The 21261-nt window shown below is 45.5% G+C and overlaps 1 long non-coding RNA gene across 1 annotated transcript; it reads right to left on the bottom strand.

Moving 5' to 3' along the window:
- Positions 1 to 3360: 3360 nt before the first annotated feature.
- Positions 3361 to 21200, bottom strand: LOC125122606 (uncharacterized). The gene is made up of 3 exons (XR_007133861.1): positions 16395 to 21200; positions 9006 to 9636; positions 3361 to 8245 (listed from the first exon to the last, which is right to left on the bottom strand). It is a non-coding gene; the product is annotated as an uncharacterized LOC125122606 (long non-coding RNA).
- Between the last annotated feature and the right edge of the window lie 61 nt (positions 21201 to 21261).

Raw genomic sequence — 21261 nt, 5'->3', positions numbered from 1 at the left:
GAGGGTTCCCTTTTCTCCGCACCCTCTCCGGCACTGTTTGTAGACTTTTTGATGACGGCCATTCTGACGGGTGTGAAGTGATAGCTCATTGTAGTTTTGATTTACATTTCTCTAACAATTAGTGATGTTGAGCATCTTTTCATGTGTTTTTTGGCCATCTAAACAACTGATTGGCCTCTTAATCAAACTCCTGCATTCCCACCTCAGGTTCTTTTGGGTCAGGAACCTGAGGACTGTGAAACGTTGCTAACTCTGAGAGCCAGTACGCGGAAGCAGCAAGCTTGGGAGAGTGGGGCTGGCATGTGCAAGACATGGAGATGAGAGGGAGGGGACCTGGATGCCCAATGAGCCTGGCCTGTACAGGAACTAATTAAGTTCTCTTTCTGCCTCAGTTGATTTGAGCTTCTTTCACTGGAAAAGAAAACTGCCTAAATGAAAACGTGATCACCACTGCCTCTCTGCTTGAGCACATTCACTGGTTCCTCATTACCCTTAGATAAAAGCCAAAACTCCTTGGCGTGACATGCAGGTTACTGCTCTCCTGCCTGTTGCATCCACGCCCTAAACCTGTGTGCCCCACACATGCAGGATTCATGGCTGTCCTCGGTGTATCCTGTGGAGGTGGCTGGCCTCATGGGGACGAGCCAAGAGATGAGATCCAGGGCCACTCCGCTGCTCCAGCAGTGCCCCGCCCCCCATCTCCCATGTCCAAGGCTTTATCTATCTAGGATTTTCACTGGGCAGACTCTTCCAGGCTTTGGGCCCTTCCTTTTTCTATCGTCAAAATTCATCTCTTTTGTGCATCATCTTCTAAGAACTTGGGTCTTTGAATTTTTTTTTTTGTCTTTTGTTGTTGTTGTTGCTATTTCTTGGGCTGTGCCCGTGGCACATGGAGGTTCCCAGGCTAGGGGTTGAATCGGAGCTGTAGCCACTGGCCTACGCCAGAGCCACAGCAACACGGGATCCCAGCCGCGTCTGCAACCTACACCACAGCTCACGGCAACGCCGGAACGTTAACCCACTGAGCGAGGCCAGGGACCAAACCCGCAACCTCATGGTTCCTAGTCAGATTCGTTAACCACTGCGCCACGACGGGAACTCCCGGGTCTTTGAATTTTAATTGCAAAAATAATTTGTGGACATCTTAGAAAATTGCTAAGTACCCAAAGTACCCAGAGGCAACCACTGTTCACTTCTCGACATATTGCTTACCAGAAATGGTTTAAGGAGTTCCCGTCGTGGCGCAGTGGTTAACGAATCCGACTAGGAACCATGAGGTTGCGGGTTCAGTCCCTGGCCTCGCTCAGTGGGTCGACGATCTGGCATTGCCGTGAGCTGTGGTGTAGGTTGCAGACGCGGCTCGGATCCCGCGTTGCTGTGGCTCTGGTGTAGGCCGGTGGCTACGGCTCCGATTAAACCCCTAGCCTGGGAATCTCCATATGCCGAGGAAGCGGCCCTAGAAAAGGCAAAAAGCCAAAAAAAAAAAAAAAAAGAAATGGTTTAAAACCAGTCTTCTATTTCTTTCCATGTCATATATACATATAATTAAAAAAAAAAAATCCAAGAGTATAGAAGAGTAGCCTTCTCCCTATCCCCAGAGTATGTGATCTGTTCCTTGAGATCACTTCCTAGCTCTAAGAAACTCTTAGATCCTTCCTTGAAGCTGCCTATCCCCCAACAAGCTCCTAGTCAAAACTGGGTCATGAGCGTTTTCTGAACAGCACCTACTACACCCTATTTCTAGTTCATAAGGACCCACTGATGTCCCCACATGGCAGATTAGGCCTTGGGTCACTTAGAAACTACTCTCCTCCATCCTTGCTTCCCCCAACACAGTTTAAAAGTACCTCTGTTACCTGTTCAATTTCAAGAAACCTATTTGCCCCTTCACTCCTGGCTCCACTGTGTCCGCACATGCTCCTGGGCTTCCCACTATCAGCCCTGTCGGTCCTTGCCCTCTTCCCGCCACTGCTGCCTCCCACCTTCTGCACCTTTACCTTCACAATGTGATGGGTGGTAATACTGACATTCTGTTCTGTAACCATAATAAGATCCAGGTCAATACAAAACTCGAATACCAATGAACAGTGGAAAGGAACAAACAAAATTCTCATTATTTGAGACTATACCATATCACTTCCCATGGGTACCTATCTACGTATTTACAAGTTTTTAGAAAGTCTAGAAAAGTGTACACTGAGCCCATTTCAGTGGCAACCTCTGGGGAAGAAGGAAATGGGATGGCAGTGGGTGGCCAAGAGGGACTTCAGCGTCATCTGCCATGTTCTATTTTTTAAAAAGAAGAATGTATTCATGTTGTGCTTGTGTCATTAAACTTTAATTTGAAAAAATTCCCATTCATTTTCAGCCAATTATGTCAGCTCTGTGTGTTTGGCAGTGCTCCGTGTTTGTGTCCAGGGAGGAAGAACGTTTACTTTGTGTGTGTCTATGAATGAAGTACAGTGATTAGTAGATTTAGGAAAAAAACAATGTAGCAAGCAAAAGAAAAACAAAACGGGGTGCAGAGGGAATTCATTCACAACAACAATAAAAACTACAGGAATAAACCCACTGAGGAAATGGGTGGGTTCTTTAGGGAGAAAACCATAATGTGGGGCTGAAGGCAGACAAGATGATCAGAGTTCGTGCAGGGCTCTACACGTCCATGGAAAGACTCAGTATTGTACTGATGTCAATTTTTCCCAAAATAATCTCTCCCTTTTTCTTTTCTTTTCTTTTTAGGGCCGCACTTGTAGCATATGGAAGTTCCCAGGCTAGGGGCCTAATTGGAGCTACAGCTGCTGGCCCTACGCCACAGCCACAGCAACACGGGATCCGAGCCGCATCTGTGACCTACGCCACAGCTCATGGCAACTCTGGATCCTTAACCCACTGACCGAGGCCAGGGATCAAACCCACAACCTCATGGTTACTAGTCAGATTTGTTTCTGCTGTGCCATGACGGGAACCCCCCAAAACAATTTTTAAATTCATAGAACTTGACAAGCAGGTGGAGGAGTTAATGTACACTAATAGTTAGCTTAGATAATTGAAAAGGAAGCACAATGAACTGGAGCATTTTACTTATTAGATATCAAAAGATGGCATAAAGCAATAGCTGGTAAAATAGTCTGATGCAGAGAGAAATACACAGATTGGTGAAACAGAACAAGGGCCTCAGACCCACCTAGACACTGTAATTCATTATATGTGGGAGTCTGATTTCAGATCAGCAGAGAAAGAACAAATTCGTGTTGCAATTATCAGTGATACGTGTTTGGAGAAATGTTAGATAATATCTCATTTCAATCATAAACACACATTCCAGCTGCATAAAGACCCATATAAAAACAAAACTACTAGAAAGGAATTCAGAATGTATTTAAACCTTAGTAGTAAGAAAAGCCTAAACATGATGTATAAATAAAAAGAACAAAGGAATAGATAAATTTGATTATGTCAAAATTGATAACTTCTGTCTAACAAAAGCTCCTACAAAATTTGAAGGCAATAGACCAGCTGGAAGAAAACATTTGCCACACACACACACACACACAAAGATTGATATCCAGGTTATATTAGGAAACTCATAAATCATTAAGATAGACAAACAACCTAATTTTTAAATGAGCAAAAATAAACAGATTATTCAGAAAATAAAAAATACAAATGCCTAATACACATATGAAAATCTCACTAGCAAACAAGTATGCATAAATTTTTTTAAATGATCCAATTTTTCATCCATCAGATTGGCAAACATTTAAAATAACTGCTTATGGTGTGGGGACTGCAGTCCCCGCACAGCCTCTGGCTAGAAGTTTAAATGGTACAGAAATCATGGAGAACACTTTGGTAATGTCTAAAACCAAAAATGTGGAACTTGTGAGAGCCAAAATTCTACTTATTGATGCAGGGCACACTCTCGGCATGTGGAAGTTCCTGGAAGCAGCAACTTGAGCCACTACAATGATAATGCCAGATCCTTAACCTGCTCAGCCACATGGGAACTCCCCCAATTCCACTTTTTAAACACTATTCTAAAGAAACATTACAGAGGAGGCATGTGTAAGGCTTTTCTGCAGCCTGCTTATGAGGGAGGAAAGAAAAGGATGCAACAAACTATCTATGGATCTTAGGGAAGAAAAAAATGTGGCACATGCATGGGAGTGATTATAACACAGCTATTAAAAGGAACTGGTGAGAACTATTGTATCAATATGAGTATATCTTAGCAATCGAAGACAGTGAAAAAAAAAACACAGCTTACAGTAAAATCTCTATAAGAAGGGAGGAGTCATTCAAAATATCTACATCGATACATTTCTATGGAAGGAGACACATAAAACTGTGGGGAGGGAAGGCGAGCTAGAACTTCAGAGGATAGCCAAAGGAAACTTTAGTTACATTCATATTGTTCTACTTTTAAAAGGAAAATGTATTCATGCTTTACTTGTTTAATTAAAGTATAATCTGAAAAGATTCTAATTTGTTTTCAGCCAATTATGCCGGCTCTGAGTGTCTGGCTGTGCTCACGTGCGTGAGCCCAGGGAGGAAGAACATTTACTTTGCGTGTGTGTCTGCACGTCAAGCTGATCAGTGAACAGGTTGAAACGAAGGATGGAAAAACAAAGGGCACGATATTTGGTGATAATCTATAGGAGAAAAGAATCTGAAAAAGAATGGATGTGTGTATATGTATAACTGAATCACTCTGTCGTACTGCAGAAATTTTATCACAACATTGTGAATCAACTATACTTCAATGAAACTTAAAAAACAAAACAAGCAAAAACCCCAAGGGTCAAATAAACAAATAAGGGGAGAGGAGATCCTATTCACAACTGGCAACAAAACCTGTAATAAAACGAGGAATAAATTTATCAAGAAATATGCAAGACTTTTAACGAGAGAAAACCACACACCTTCCCTGAAAGACGTGAAAGATGACCGCAACTGAGAGATACAGCAAAGAGCACTGGTTGGCAGATGCAAACATGATAAAGGGGCCAATTTTCCTCAAACTTATCCATAAACTCAATGTGACCCCAATTAAAATCCTAGCAGAATTTTTCTTGAAAGTTGACTGGCTATTTTAAAATTCATGTGGTGGGACAAATATGCAAGGATGACCAAGGCAATTTTACAAAAACAACAAAGAGGGTGGGATTTGTCCCGGCAGTTAGCAAAGCATATTATCCAGCTCAGGAGTAGACAAATAGATCAGTGGACCAGAAAGAGCTCTGACATAGACCCACATTGGAATTTAGTGTCAGGCAGAAGCAGCGATTTTAAATTACTGGAGAAAGGACAGATTACCCAATAAATGGTACTGAAAATATTGGTTATCAATTTTGAAGTTTACTAAAATTAAGCATCCATAACACACTTAAAATTAGCTTCATATGCAGTAAAGACTTAAATGTGAGAATAGTAAAATAACGTAAAATACATATGCAAGAAAGAAAATTATGAAAGCTTCAGGAAAAATACAGGAAAAATGGTTGTGATCTTAACATAAGGAGGACCTTCTTATGGCAAGATAATTCTAAATTTGACATAAAAATTAAGAGCTCTGTAATAAAAAGATAATACAGTCAAATGACAAGGGTCAGAATGGTAGATTACATGCAATGCATAGAGTAGACAGGGAATTCATATAAAAAATACATAAATAAATCCTATAAGTCAAAAAGAAAAAGACAACACAGAAGAGAGGGGGACAAAGGAGATGCATGGATGATTCCAATGGGAGGAAATATAAATGGCCAGGAGACCCAGGAGGAGACCACAACGTGACCGGGAAAACACAAACAAATCAAGAAACCACTTTTTTCATTCATCAGATCCATAAACTTTAAAAGCTGGCAATGGTTTGGAAAAAGGAAGATTTACAGTTCCTTGTGAAAGGAGCTTAAATTGCACAGCAACTTCAGAAGCCAACTTGGACTTCGACTACTAAAACTGGAACGGTGGACACCACAGGGGCCAGAGTTCCACTCTCAGTGCCAACCCTATAGAAACATTTCCAGAACAGGTGCCAAGATGTCCCTGGCAGCATTCTTCATTACAAGGGGTTAAGGGGAGGAACCCCTCAGACTATGGATGTTAGAGAAGGGGAATCTCGGTACAGTCAGGTGAAGAAGTACTACCCTATATAGCTGCTAAAAAGCATGAACAAGAGCTGCTATATCGCTAACATGAGTGTAACTCAAAAGCAAAGATTAAGTGAAAAAATGCAGGATATAGTATAATACCTATGACATGGTGACATTTATTCAAAATACTTCCATCCATACTATCTATATATTTACTATGGAAGGCAATATATCAAATTCTTTTTTTTTTTTTTATGGCTGCACCTGTGGCATATGGAAATTCCTGGACGAGAGATTGAACCTGAGTCTCCAAAGTGACCTGAGCCACTGCAGTCAGATTGTTAACTTACTGCACCACAGCAGGAACTCTTAATACATCAAACTCTGAACAGCGGCCACCTCTGCGGAGGGTTGAGGAACCAGGACCTCAAGTGACCAAAGGAAACTTTAATTTCATACTGCTCTCCTTTTAAAAGGAAAATGTATTCATGCTTTACTTGTTTAATTAAAGTATAATCTGAAAAGATTCTAATTTGTTTTCAGCCAATTATGCCGGCTCTGAGTGTTTGGCTGTGCTCACGTGCGTGAGCCCAGGGAGGAAGAACGTTTACTTTGCGTGTGTGTCTGCACGTCAAGCTGATCAGTGAACAGGTTGAAACGAAGGATGGAAAAACAAGGGCCAAACATAAGGGGAGAGGAGATCCTATTCACAACTGGCAACAAAACCTGTAATAAAACGAGGAATAAATTTATCAAGAAATATGCAAGACTTTTAACGAGAGAAAACCACACACCTTCCCTGAAAGACGTGAAAGATGACCGCAACTGAGAGATACAAGCAAAGAGCACTGGTTGGCAGATGCAAACATGATAAAGGGGCCAATTTTCCTCAAACTTATCCATAAACTCAATGTGACCCCAATTAAAATCCTAGCAGAATTTTTCTTGAAAGTTGACTGGCTATTTTAAAATTCATGTGGTGGGACAAATATGCAAGCATGACCAAGGCAATTTTACAAAAACAACAAAGAGGGTGGGATTTGTCCCGGCAGTTAGCAAAGCATATTATCCAGCTCAGGAGTAGACAAATAGATCAGTGGACCAGAAAGAGCTCTGACATAGACCCACATTGGAATTTAGTGTCAGGCAGAAGCAGCGATTTTAAATCAGTGGAGAAATGATATATTATTCCATAAGTGGTATTGGGACAATTACCTACCCATTTGTGGGAAACAGAGAGGGATTAAAGTTAGTTCCTAAGATTCAGGCATTTGAAATTTGTTCTTTGTATATAGTATAAAGGCTTAAATATGTATTTATACAGAAACTATAAATTTTAGATCTTATGATCTTGATCTAGAAAAGACTTTTTAAAATAAGACTATAAAAATAGCATAAAAGTGAGATTGACAAATTTGTATCAAAATTAAAATTTCTCTAAGACAACCCCCCCAATTAAATGACACAAATCACAGTGTAGAAAACATTAATATACACGACAAAGTATTTATAGTCAAATACATAAAGAAATCCTAAAAATCAATAACAAAAAGACAAAAAAACACCTTAAAAAAAAAAAAAAGAAAAGAAACAGGCAAAGGATATGCACAAGCAATCCAAAGGAGGACATAAAAATGGACAGTAAACACATGAAGACTTCAATTGTGTAAGCAATTCAGAAAAATGTGAAATGAAGCAACATACTATTTTTCACTCATCAGACTGGTTAAGAATGGAAAACTTGGATGTGGTCTGGGGAAATGGATGCTCTCACACACTGCTGGCAGGTGATTCATCAGAAGGGAATTTGGAGAACATTTTAGAAGTTTCTATTAGAATTAAAGCTAGGTATACCCTATGACCCACAAACTGGATATCTGTCCCAAAGAAATACTTGAACACATGCAAAAAGGGCAATTTTAGGAAGCTCTTACAGGTTTGTCTTAATGGAATGACACTGGAAACATTTTAATAGTCAATCAATAGGAAACAGGGAAATCAAACATGGTGCAAAAGCAGCTACAGCCGCCAGTCGCCAGCTGCAAGGAACACTGTGGCAGGGCACGTCGGCTACACCAGGGCTACACCAGGAGTCCCGTAGGGCGTACTAAACTGAGAGCAACACCTCCAGCGGGTACACACCATGTCTGTGCAAACAAACACACAAAAAGAGAACAGAAGACGTGTTTCAATAGGCACTGGAAAACATTTTGGATAAACAGCAAAAGCCTAAGAGCAGCTACCTCTGCAGGGGGAGAGGGATCGAAGGTGGAGGAGGGGGAGTTCAGTAGAGACTTCTTTATCTGTAACAGTCTAATTTTATTTAAAGGAAAATACATCCATGTATTACTTATATAATTAAACTTTAATTCAAAAATTCAAATTCATTTCCAGCCAATTAGTTTTACTTTATATGTGTGCTGTGTTCTCATCTGTGTGCCCAGGGACAAAGCACATTTACTCCGAGTGTGTGTCTGTGAATGAAGCATTGTGATTAGTAAACTGATTAAAATTTGGGAAGCAAAAAGAAACAAAGGAAAACCTTTCTCACTCACAAAAGGAACAAAACCGATAAGGTACTCAGGAACAAACCTAATAAGAAATATGAAAAACCTTTATGACAAAAGCGACCAACCTTTATTAAAAGGCATTAAAAATCAAACCAAACAAATAAGACTTTGATTAAACGGAGACAGATACCATGTCTCACAGATGGGAAAAACTGATATCCTAAGGATGTTATTTCTCTCTTCAATGAAATCCCACTCAAAATTCCCACAGGATTTTTTTCATGGAACTTTGACAAGCTGATTGTAAAATATATGTGAAAAAGTAAACATGCAATAGGACGAAGGCAATTAAAAAAAAAAAAAAAGAATAAAGCCTCAGGAAGGGAGGGGTGCTTACCTTACTGGAAAGTAAGATAAAGCTTTTTGCTCATTACAATCTGGTATTGGCCCGGAAGTAGACAAATAGACCAAGAGACCTGAACAGAGTGAACGGGGAGAAAAGATGGTGTTGGGACAATACACGGTGCTTCGCAAACTGGTTATCCATTTGGAAAATGATCAAATTAGATCTCTGTGTCACATCATATATTTCAGATACATGTTATATTTCAGATATATATGCTAAAGAAAACAGTTTTTAAAAATACCAAAGTCTTCGATGTAAATACAGAATGTACACATCACTCCTGTGGTGGGGAGGTTTCTTAAGAGCGCTACCTGCTCTAGTGCTGGCACTGCAGACGTTGTCACTGCAGTCTGATGTGACGCTTTAATATCCGGTCTGCTCTCCGGTCGGACCTCGGACCGCACCGCCAGCCTCCCGCACGTGCCATGGAGCGTCTCCACCTGCATCTCACAGATCTCTCATCCTCTTCCTCGCAGCTCAACTTGGTCCTGGGAAGGACTGTGATCCTGGATGGACTGAGGTCTGAATCCAGCTCCTGCCATTCGTGCTCTATGTCAGCAAGGCACCTCTCTGTTTTCTGTTGCCTCCTCCATGACACGGGGTGATGCTCTGTGGCTTGGGACTGGAGGGGGTGGGGAGGTGAAGTTCACATGAGATAATGAATGTGAACACGCATAAATGGCATAGAGCTGAAAAGGACAAGGGGCCGACTCCTCTACTTTTTCTCCACCCACTCAAACCCCCGCCACCATGACTTGATGCCCCGATTCCTTCCTGCATTGTACTTGTGGAGAATTGTCAGATTCTTTTTGGTCAGAAAGTTTGAAATGCTGACTTTAGATTTTTCATTCTGAGGCAGGTAATATTGATTCGGCACCCAAAGAACTTGCTGCCTGTTGCTAGGTGCTGAGAAACACAAAAAATAGTAAGACTCGATCCTAGACATGAGACGGGATAAACACAGTGCTAATTAGAATCACAGTTGGTACACAGGTCAGATAAAAGGTCCCCAAAGAACATGGAGATCAAGTTACTCTCTAAAAGGTAAATAATTAAATTTTGCCCCATTCAGTCAAATATACCTTATTGCCCCAAACTAACTTATCCACCACCACTTGATCCCAACCCCTGTGGGAACTCATTCCACTAATTGTCTCCATCCTTAATCACTCCATTACTCAGGCTCCCTTCCCGCAGAACAGTCATAGGGCAGCATTGCTCTTTCCTTGAAGACTAAGATTTAATTTAAAGGCCCTAGACTTTGCTCCCTCTCTCCTTAATCACTTGCCACACAAGCTGCCTCTGTTAAGGTCCCCAGAGGGTCCCCCATGGGCCCTGGAGAGTGTCAATCGGCAGGAACACCAGGTTGCCCAATTCCAGGGGCTATGGTGATTGCGCAGTTGCACACTGGAGGGGCTTATGCACCTGCCCTTGACCCCCAACCTTTCTGCACATACCTACTGCTGACCACTTCATCGTCCTACTGAAAGACCTCTCTGGCCCTTTCTTTTTTGGCTCTCCCAGTATCCTATGAGGATTCTTCTTTCTTTTCACGGGCTTCAAATGGTGATGCCTGCCCTCTTCTTCCTCAGCCTCCCTCATACTCTCGGAATGCTCCACTCCAGAAACCTGATACCACTTCAATTCATATTTCCACTCAGGCTCCCTCAGGAGTTCTGAATGGGTCTCTAATTTCTCACAGGTCCATACATTCAACCATCTACCACCAGACTTGAGGTCGGCCTCACAGAACCTAGTTTCTTTCTAGGGCTCCCCAGTTCTGAGAACAGCACTGCTGTGCCACCAATAAGGCAAGCAAGAACTGGGGGGTCATCTTGACTATCCCCTCTTCCCCCTGCCCTTCCTCATTCCATTCAGCACCGAAACGGACCTTAATGTATCGTGTCCAAATCCTTGCTGCCATGACAGCAGGGGCTCCCTAGCTGGGCCCCCTAAGTCTACCAGTGCTTCCTCTAGTGACTTCTCCATATACAGCCAGAGTCTCAGATCACAGGAAATACCAGGGCAGGTCTCATGCACACTTCCCTTGCTCTCAGCATGCACACAGGAGCCCAGCCCTGGCCTCCAAAGCTCTGCCCAGCCAGCACAGGCTGCCTCTCTGGTCCCCCCTCCCCTCCCTCTGCACAGGCTGTCTCCCCCCTACCCCCGGCACAGAAGGCTTTGCTCCAATTTGTTTTGTCTAGTTAATTCTGTCCCCTTCTTAACCACTTGGTTCCAGTGTCACCTCCTCAGGGAAGCTTCCCGGAGCTGGCCTATGGCAGGTTCCCTATTGTACACCCTCTAGCACTTGGTACCTTTCGTTCAGGCTGCCTATTAGTGTTGGAAATTACACATTACGTGTGTGACTATCTGATTCACGTCTTTCTCCCCTACTGCCATACAAGCTCCATATGGAACAGGAAACCTGCCTATTTTAACTCATTCACCACAGAATCCACAGTGCTAGGCACACTGCCAGGCACAAAATAGGACCTAAACTAGAATATGAAGAATGAATAAACTTTTGTCACTAAACAACACTTACCACATTTGGGAGTTGATGTCTGCTTATGAACTTGCTCCTGTCTTTCCTACGCTCAGCCCTCCACCCCTGTCCTTCAGATGTCCAAGCCTTCCTTCCAGACTCCTCAAAGGACTCTTAGTGACGGATTCGCCTCCCCCTCACATCTCAACATTATTCAAGCTTATGCCCCATCACTCCTCCAAAATGCTCTTATTAAGGTCATCAAAAGCTTACTAATCATCAAATCAAAAAAAAAAATCCTGTTTTTATCTTATCGGAATTCTCTGCTGCGTCTGACAGTGTTGATTACTTTCTCCTTGAAACTCTTCACCACCTTGGTTGCCATGGCAACCCACTCTCCTGGTTGTTTGTCGCAAGTCTCAGACCTTTCCTCCTTTGTCGCCTTCCCACCTTGATTGTTCCTCAGATGTCACTGTGACTCACGATTCTGCCCTGGGCCCTGTCCTGTTCTCCCTTGGTGATCTCACTAACTCTTGGGGCGCCCATTACTTGCATGGCCATGGCCTTGCGCCAGTACTTCCAGTCGACTCTCTCCCTGAGCCCCAGACCCTTGATCCCAGTGCCTGTTGGGCTGCACGTGGCAATAACCCGAAGCCTTGCCTGTATCCGAGACCACTGTCTTGCCCCTCAAACTGGCTCCCCATGTGGTGCTGCCCATCCCAGGGACCTCCCCAAAGGCTACCCAAGCAGCCTCTGTCTTCGCCCTCTCTCTTCCGCAAGAGGTCATCATTCACCATTTCTGATTTTTCTCTCCTACAAGTTTTGGATCGACCTCTCTCCATTTCCACCAGTCTAGCGCAGGCCTCTGCCTCTCTATTCTGGACCATGGCCTCCCAACAGGTTTCCCTGCCTCTGCCTGGTTAGTTCTTATAATGGTGGTCTGGGCTCCCTAGCATCCCTTCTTCCTAACACCCCACATTACTTTAGGGACTTTTCCTGTGTCCTATATCATGTGGCTGCAGTGGACCATGGATGCGCTCTCAAAGAGAAGCCACAGAGGCCCCTCTGTCAGGTGCCACCACTCACTACCAGGTCCTGTCAGGGGGCCATCAGGCCATCTAACTGGCTGAGCTAGGACCCCATGTCATGAGGCCCTAGCTCAGCCAGTTAGACCTGCTCCCTCTTGACTCTGACTTCTATCTAAATACAGAAGAAACAGAATTTCTCGACGTCTAGGAGACACCACCGGGTAGTGGTGGTGAGGACCCTGAATGCAGCATTCTGGACTGTGCCCTAGTCCCCATTGACTTCCTTTCCCATCATTCTTCTCTATCCTGCCTCTCTAGGTCTCAGTTTCCTAACCTGTGAAATGGGGCTAACAGTAGCTGTCTGCCTCACTCGGGGCAGCAGGGTGGGTCTGTGATGACCAGATGAGACAGCGGTCGTGACCTCATCATACAAACTCTAAAGAAGAGCTATGCCTGCTCTGGAGGGCAGAGTGCATTTCCTGAGACCCTAGGCAACCTCACATGCAGACAGCTTCAACTTTGACTTTTATTTCCTTGTTTGGTGATTTCTTGGGAATTGCCACAAAATCTACGTGGTATAAAAAGAAAAAAATTCTGAACCTTCATTTCAGACATTCAATTTCAAGCAGAAAATCATTATTCTGCCTCTACCTCGCTTGCTGCCTGTTGCTAGGTACCGAAAGGTACAAAAATGAATAAGACACAGCCCCAGACACGAGGCAGGATGAAACCACTGCTAATTAGGGCTGTAGTCAGTACTCAGAGGGCAGAGAAACAACTTCCAGAAAAACACGGAGATCAGGTTACTTGGTAAAATGTACATGATTTAATTTGCCCCTTTCCATGAACACAACTAATCCCTTCATCTATACACTTAATCCCACCACTCTGGGGCCCCTTCCGCTACCTGTCCCTGCTCTTCTGTCCTCACATAGCCCTCCTCTCTCCAAATGTCAATGTGTTAAGAAACAGCACCTTCTAGAAACTTCTGTCCCCCCAGGTCCCCCTTTTCCCTCCTGCTTTCTCAACCACATCCTCATCCACCCAGTTGGGCTCTGTCCCCCCGCCAGTTGCTATGGCAGGGGTCCTCCAGGAGGCTCTGTGCACCTCCCCTGACTTCTGTGCACCTGGCTCATTAATGGCCACTGACTTCTGGAAACTCCCTCCTCCTGGGATTCTAGCACCCCTGCTTTCCCAGTCCTCTCCTCTGGCTCCTCCTGCCATCTCCTCAGTAGGACCCCCTTCCTGCAGCCACCGCTAGCATGTCGGTCACGGCTCAGTGTCTGGCCCTGCTCCATGAGGCATGTGTACCCTCCTCTAGTTCTCCATCTCTCCCCCTTGGGAGACGCCCACAGTTCCTCTGTCAGCTCCAAACTGACATGTATACTCGTGCTTGATAACAGCTCCAGTCAAGGTCATCAATGGCCATTTTTTCTCCTGACCACAGATGCCCTTTGGTCTTGCCTTTGATTTATACAGACAAGACGACTTTAGGGGATGCCCTTTCAACCTCTCTTCTATCGTGTCTATACTCATTTCCTCTCAGCCCAGCTCAGAAATTCTCCCTGACCCAAATCATAATGCTAACAGCTTCTCCCCCACATTCCAACTCCCCAGGACAGGTGCCACATTGCCTGCTTTTCTTTCCCCTTTTATTGTGCTCTGCCCACTTTGTGGGGGCTTCTGTCCCATCTCTCACAGTAAGTGCTCCGGTGAGGACCTAGGAAGCCCCTAATTGCTCCATCCAGTGGGCGCCCAATCCCTATCTAACTGGCTTTTCTCTTCTGTCTGCTGATTATTCTCTCTTGGAAACGCTCCACATCCCTGGGTTTCCATGCCAACACAGGCTCCAGGTGCTTATTCCATCTCTTTTGCCTTGGTGGGCTCTTCCTTCTCTCTGCCCACCCTAGACCTCTGTCCTAGACCTCCTTTCCCTTCTCAGCTGCCACATTCTCCTAGGGACAGCTCACCAAAGCCTGTAGCTATAATCGCCCTCAGTCACAATCCAAATCTTGTTCAAATCTCTGCTGGGATCCAAGCTCTCTCCTAGCTCTTCACAGGCCATTTCCACCTGGCTGCCTACCTTTCGTTTAACTTGTCCAAGACTGAGCTCCACGATCCTCTTCTAGCCCCCAAGCCTGCTCTCCATCCAGGGTATTCTCCTATCTACCCCGTCCCTGAGACAAACACGGAGGCTTCCTTGACTCTCTCTGACCCCAGTAGCCACTCAGTCAGCGGCTTCTCCTAATTTCACACTCTCTCCATCCTCCTGGCCCCCACCCTAATTCAGGCCTTGCCCTCTCCACCTGGACCAAGGCAATCATCTCCTCATTGGCCCTTGCACCTCCGAACATCTGCAATTAATTGGAGTCACCACCTTGCAACAAAATTCTCACCATGTACCTGCCTTCTCAAAATGCTTCCGTGACTCCCTGTTGAGAAGAAAAAGACCAAATGCTTCAATTAGACAGTCATGGCACTGGGAGATCTGGGCCTACTCTCCATGCCCTGCCTCTTACTTCATACTTTGGCAAACTGTCTCTGGGTTCATCTGTGATGCTTCTCACTTCTGTCTCTGCCCTCTCCCTGAATAACTCCTGCTCATCCGGGCACCTCTTCTGGAACCTCCATGGATACTCCCATAAAGCTTCACACTTGTACCACATACCCCAGCTGCTCCATGCTTTATCTGTGTCCCTAACATCTCTGGCCTTCTTCTTACTACCTATCAATTTAGAATCAGTGTCTTTCTATCCCTTTGACTGTATGCCCAAGAGCAGACAATATATCTCATTTATCTTCACATTTTAACACCTAGCACCACGCCTGACACAAAGGAGACATTCCATAAATGTTGTATAAATATATAGGCCATTTGCCCTTTCTTAAAACTTTCATCTCTCTCCTTCTCTTCGACTATCATGCTGCCTTCCAAAAGTTTACACCAATTCACATGCCCCTGAGCACCGAACGGTAGTGTCTATTCCACTGCAGCCTCTTTAACACTGAGTATTCTTTAACTTATCTTTTCTTTCCTAATTTGTGGTGAACACTAGAGTTTCTTTGTTTTTTTATTAATGATGTTCTGTTATTAGTGAAATTGAATATTTTTTTCAAAAAAATTTTAGTCAATTCTATTTTTTCTTCTGTAAACTGTTTAGGTGAACTGTATACCTATCTGTTACATTTTTACTTTTAAAATTATGTGTGTGATCTTTTACACATTATGATCTGCCAACTGTTTACCTACTCTGCTTTTTGGTTCTGTTTGTGATATTATTTGACTTTGGAAATACTTCGTTTGGATGTAGTCAGATTGATTGGCCTTTGTCTTCCTGATGCTATTTTGTCGCTTTTTAGCTTAGAGGGGCCTCCCCCTTTCAGGCACTTGTTAAATATTCGCCCTGGTTTTTAATGGGTTTTATGTCTCCTTTCTTTCTTTCTCTTTTCAGGGTTGCACGTGCAGCATATGGGAGTTCCCAGAGCTGAACTGGATCTGCAGCTGCAGGCCTACACTACAGCCACGGCACAACCAGACACGCCTTTTCCTTTGTAGCTCTGGCTGATTATGGCATTAGGACCACAACATCTGCAGAGAACATGCTACCTGGACAGGGAACCAAAAGGCTATGGCAAGGAATGATTCCAGGCACAGTGACAATGAAACACAGGGAAGCAAAAAGCCTTTCTGGAAGCCCTGCCAGCACAGTGTGCAGAAAGATGGTCCACCTACTTTGCCAATGTGAATGGCTGATTCTAGCTGGCACCCAACAAAAACAGTCCTGGAAGCTTCTGATTCTACAAGGAAACACTGCTTGGGGACCACAAGGGAGAACCCAACCCCACCCCTCACCTACCTCAACCTACCTGTATAAATTGCCAGGACGTTTCACCATCAGCAGAAAAATCTCTCGGCCAGTTCCTGCCATGTTCATCTTCCAGGGGGCCACAACCATCATCACGACTCTTTCAAGCTCCAAGACATGGACTTGACCCAGATCCCGGAGTCATCATGCCCCCTGTCCCGTTACTGCTGTAGGTACCAGGACATCTGAGGGCGATGCTAGAGCTAGAAAGGAACTCAAGGATTATCTAGTCCAACTGCCTCATTTTACGAATGGGGAAACTGAGGGCCAGTGAGGGGCGGTGTCTCATAGCCACCTGTTGCCACGGTTAGGATGCTTGCCTGAAGTGCCTCTTAGGAGGTTCTTCTCATATATCTTTTGTGACATATTAGTGTCTGTGATATCTGTGTGTAAAATATTGGTCTGGAGGCTGGAAAATATTGTCATTTCAGAGTTGTCAAGAGGAGACTTGAGAGGCCAAGTGAATTCCCTTACTTCTAGGAAAGACTGGGCCACGTAATTCCTTAGGGAGTCTTGAGATTGACTGATTGAGCCACCCATCCTTACATCCACCCCCCTGGTCAGCCAACCAGTAGCTTCTATGCCAGGCCTGGTTGGGCAGAAACTGTGCCTGGTCCAGGGACAAAGATCAAGCCCCCACGCTCAAGGACTGTGCAGGTCCTCGATGGCCAATCTAAGGAGTTAGGGCCACAGGGAAGCACTGAAGGGCTGAGTTTGTCTTTCTCCTCCAGAGACCCTTCCAAGACCGCTTTGACTCTTAAGCTAAGAGTCTTAACATTTCTGCACCCAAGAGATGTAATGTCTATTCTTTCATACAAAAAAATCCTTTAATTAAATGCTTGCTTCACACACTCTGTTTCAACCAACATCTCTGAGATTGAAGTAACAAGGATAAAGTTCACTGATATTTCACAGAAGATGGCTTTGAAAATGTTAAAGACTGCTTGGTCCAGCCCCTCCTTGGTATATAGATGGGGAAAGGGGCCCGGAGAAGAGCGAGCAGAGAGCAAGGTCACATGGGAAGTGGGTGGAGATCAGCCCTAGAGGGCGGTCACTACCAGTGTGTGGCGGGGATTGGCAGTTTAGCTTTGGAAGAAGTGGTGAGGTGTCCAAGGGTAGACTCTCCACAAGCTGCCAGGAAAAGAGGTGAGAGGCCAGAACCACCCAGAGGCTTAGTCTTTGGAGAAGGTTCATGTTCACCCGAGTCTGACCAAGCACTCTCAAACCCATGCCCACACTGGCTCTACACAAGGCGGTGGCTTGAACAGGCAGTGCCTTCTCTCTGATGGTGAAAGATCCATGGGTGGTTCTGGGCAAGCTGGTGGCCAAGCAGGGAAGCAAAGCCAGGACCCTGGCCCCTCAGGAAAGAGCTACATCTTAGTGTTCCTCTCCTTTTTAGGGAATTGTCATTTCAGGGCTTGTAAGAAATAATTAAGGGAATTCATGCTGAGGTGCTGACATATGGCCTCCCAAATGATGCTCCCTAACTCAGTGAAGCCCTGACAACATAGCCCCGTAATTACCTGCCTGCAGGACTGCCTCGCTGCCTTCCCTCCTGCCCCGAGGAGCTACACAAGGAGGGCATGGTCTTATCCTGCATCAAGTTCTTGGGGCTTGGCACAGGGCCCGGCCAAGGCGCCTCACAGGAATGAGTGGGAGAGCTGGATGATCAGATGGCCCCTAAGAGGCCTGAGCCCATTAAGGTGGGCACAGAAAAGAAGATGAACATTTGAGAAAACTTGGCCTTAAGCCAGGCTCCAGTGGGTGTTATGATTTCCATTTTACCGGTGAGGAAACTGAGGCTCGGGAAGGTGTGATCACAAAGGTGGGAGCACAGGGCTAAGGTTCCCTGAAACCTTGCCTCTCAAGGTTTGTGGATCCTAAACTGTTCCTGAAGTCCACTCCCACCACCGAGTCCTGACACCCCAAAGGGAGACACTTCTTCAGCTGCTGCTCAGCCACCTCCTCCCCTTGAGCCGCTCGAGTATCAAAGTTTGCCTCAGGAAATGCAATGCCCTCCTGGAAGCCTGGCAGACCCAACTCTGCCCCCCTCCCAGCTTTCAGTCAGGATCCCTTCCCTCGTGTGTGGAGGAGGGCACTTCTTAGTTCTGGGTGAGGTCCAGACCCTTTCACCCAGTATTGGGGAGTGAGGGCATTGGGGATGAGGGGTGAGCTCCACACTAGATGCCAGGAGACTGGGTTCCCACTGGGGCAGCCAAATGAACACAAGGAGTGACCCTTCCCCGCCCTGACTTCCTGCAGCTATTCAAGGGGAGTTGGCTGGCCGTGTCTCCCCTTTCTCTGTCCTCCCTCCCCAGCCTTTCTCCTGCCTTCTCCTCCTCAGCCACCACGGCTCCTTGGATTTACGCTTCTCCATGCTGATGACCTAGGCAGGGCGATGACCTTCTCGACAGCCATGCTCTTTCTCTGCTCAAATGCTCCTGTTCCGAACTGAAAATATCCCACCTTAAATTAAGCGCTCTTTGGATTGTGTCACTCCTTAGTCCCATCAGGCTCTTGTTTGCAATGGTTCCAGTCAGCTGGAAACTGAAGATTTCTCACTCTGGACTGAGTTTGGTGGCCTGCCACCAAGATGCCAACCTTAGATCCCCTCACTATCACCAGATACTGGTGGTCCTTCATTTTACTTTCAGCCCAGTCTCTTTAGCTGTAAGCAGAGAGATGCTTGAGTAGATGGTGAGAAATAACATCCCATTTACTATTTCACTGCTCACACAGTTATACTTGTCCTCAGGTCTCAGCCTGAACATCAATCCTCCCTGGCCCACACCAGCTCCCCTCCTAGACTCCTTTAGGCCATGTGCCACAGCCCAGAGTCCTGTGTATCTGTGGGATTATCTGCCCAATCTCATCCCTTTTCCCATGAGCTTGGATGTCAGAGACTGTCCACCCTGTCCATCGTGTCGCCCCAATCCTGAGCAGGATTCTGACAAGTACCTTTGATTTAAATGACAATGCAGGCCCCCTAGGGAGGTGAGGGGTAGCCCAGTCACAGCAGAAGAGGAAATCTGCACTAGCGCTAGCACTCAATAGAGGGTGGAGTGCAGTGATCTAGGCAAGTGGATCTTCAGGGAGAAGGAAGAAATCTGGGAAGGCTTCCTGACAGAGGCCTATCTGGGGTACAATGACTAAAGCATAAAGCATGTGCAGGCTGTCCTGCCAGGGCACTGCCACCTCCCCAGTGCTCAGTCACCTTCCTCAAGTGCATCAAGGAGGACCTGAAGATCCTAGGAGAAAGGAGTCCCAGTATAGTAAGGGTAGGAAGACTACGTTTGCTCCAAGGACCACGTTTTACCTGTAAGGAAACTGAGGCCCAGAGCAGGCTGCAGACCCAGGCCTCACGGGATCTTGTGGTTACCAGGTACCACATGAGCAACCACATCACACTAGGAGCCACAGCGATCGGCAGAATTGCAGGATGTGGTTTGCTAAGGCTTAGTGTCCCGCTCTTTTCCAGAAGACGTACCTACTTCTCATTTTCCTGAAAGGTGATTTAGGAAGAGGGGGCAGAGTGCAGCCAGTGCTGCCCTGGGGAGGAGAAAAGCAGTGTTGGGCAGGCAGAATGCTGATCTGGCAGTCACCTTGGGAGGGGGTGGGCTGTGGGCTCCCTGCTGGAAAGGGTCACAAATCTTTCAGAGGGAGGCCTGTTTGTGACTCCTTAGCGAGCTTGACCTACGACAGAAAGCTGCTTTCTGGGGGAGAACAAAATAAGCAATAATCTTGGCTTCATTTATCATCCAGGTGCCTCCACAGGACAGCGTGGCCACAAAAACCTTTTTTGTTTGTTTGTTTTGTTTTTGGAATTTGCGGTTGTCTATTTTCTTAAGTCTTCCCACTAGGCTAGAATCATGTGTGCCTGGAGAGTCAGGCCTGTGTCTTGCCCCTGAAATCCCCAGCAGGCCCAGTGCAGGGGCTCAGTGTTTGCCGAGCAAACCATTGTTTCCATGTGTAAGGACTCCTCAGTTTGTCAAGACTTTGCTGAACCACAAAATATATCCAGAAACCCAGAAAAAAAGAAAAAAAATGCAGGATAAAAACAAGAAAGCACCAGACAGGAAACATATCCAGCAGATGTAATCAATAGAGGTTTGGTTCTCTGAAAATACCTTTAAAATGAACAGATCTTTAGCAAGTTTTGACCAAGGAAAGGGAAAGCATTGAGAGGCAAGGGTAGGAGTGAAAAAAGGGATAAACTGACAACGCGGAGACTGAAAGGGCGAGAGAAAACGACATAAAACCGAGAGCAATAAATTAGCAACCGAGCTAAAACAGATAAGCTTCTATGAAGTGACCAAAGCTCTTACAGACTGTTATCTCAATAAACCCTCACAACAGCCCTGGGCCTTGAACAAGGCAATGTTCCTGTTACGTTTTCTAGAAGAGGTGGAGAGGTGGACACCCAGCATAGGGTCCTGACAAGCCACCGGCTTTGTCTCAAAGGTCACTGCCACGGGAAGCACGTGAACATCGACGGCACAGAACCGCGCACCACTCTCGCGCTTCCAGCCATCGCCCGGAGCCCCCTGTGCGGACGGCCAGCATTATTTATTTTTCCACTTGAAATGCCATAAGGGGTTTCACTTTATTTTTACTTCAAAAGCAGCACCATAAAAATCCTTGATGATTAGAGCTCCAGCTGTCTTAAGTTGTTTGTCAAGGGATCGGTTTCTCAAATCTCCTATGGAGGGAAACAGTTTCAGGCGAGAAGCCATGGGAGCTGAGAAACGCAAATGTCTCATCTCTGAAAACTTTCAGACTCCCTCCTGTTCACCGCCTGGCCTGCCCCCTGCTCCCCCCCGCACCCCCAATCCCACCATCTGCTCTCCAGAGAGCAGATCAAATTTTTG

This window comes from Phacochoerus africanus, chromosome 3 (genome assembly GCF_016906955.1).
Source record: "Phacochoerus africanus isolate WHEZ1 chromosome 3, ROS_Pafr_v1, whole genome shotgun sequence".
In the NCBI taxonomy this organism is placed as follows: Eukaryota; Metazoa; Chordata; class Mammalia; order Artiodactyla; family Suidae; genus Phacochoerus; species Phacochoerus africanus.
This window is presented reverse-complemented; position numbering and strand designations above follow the sequence as displayed.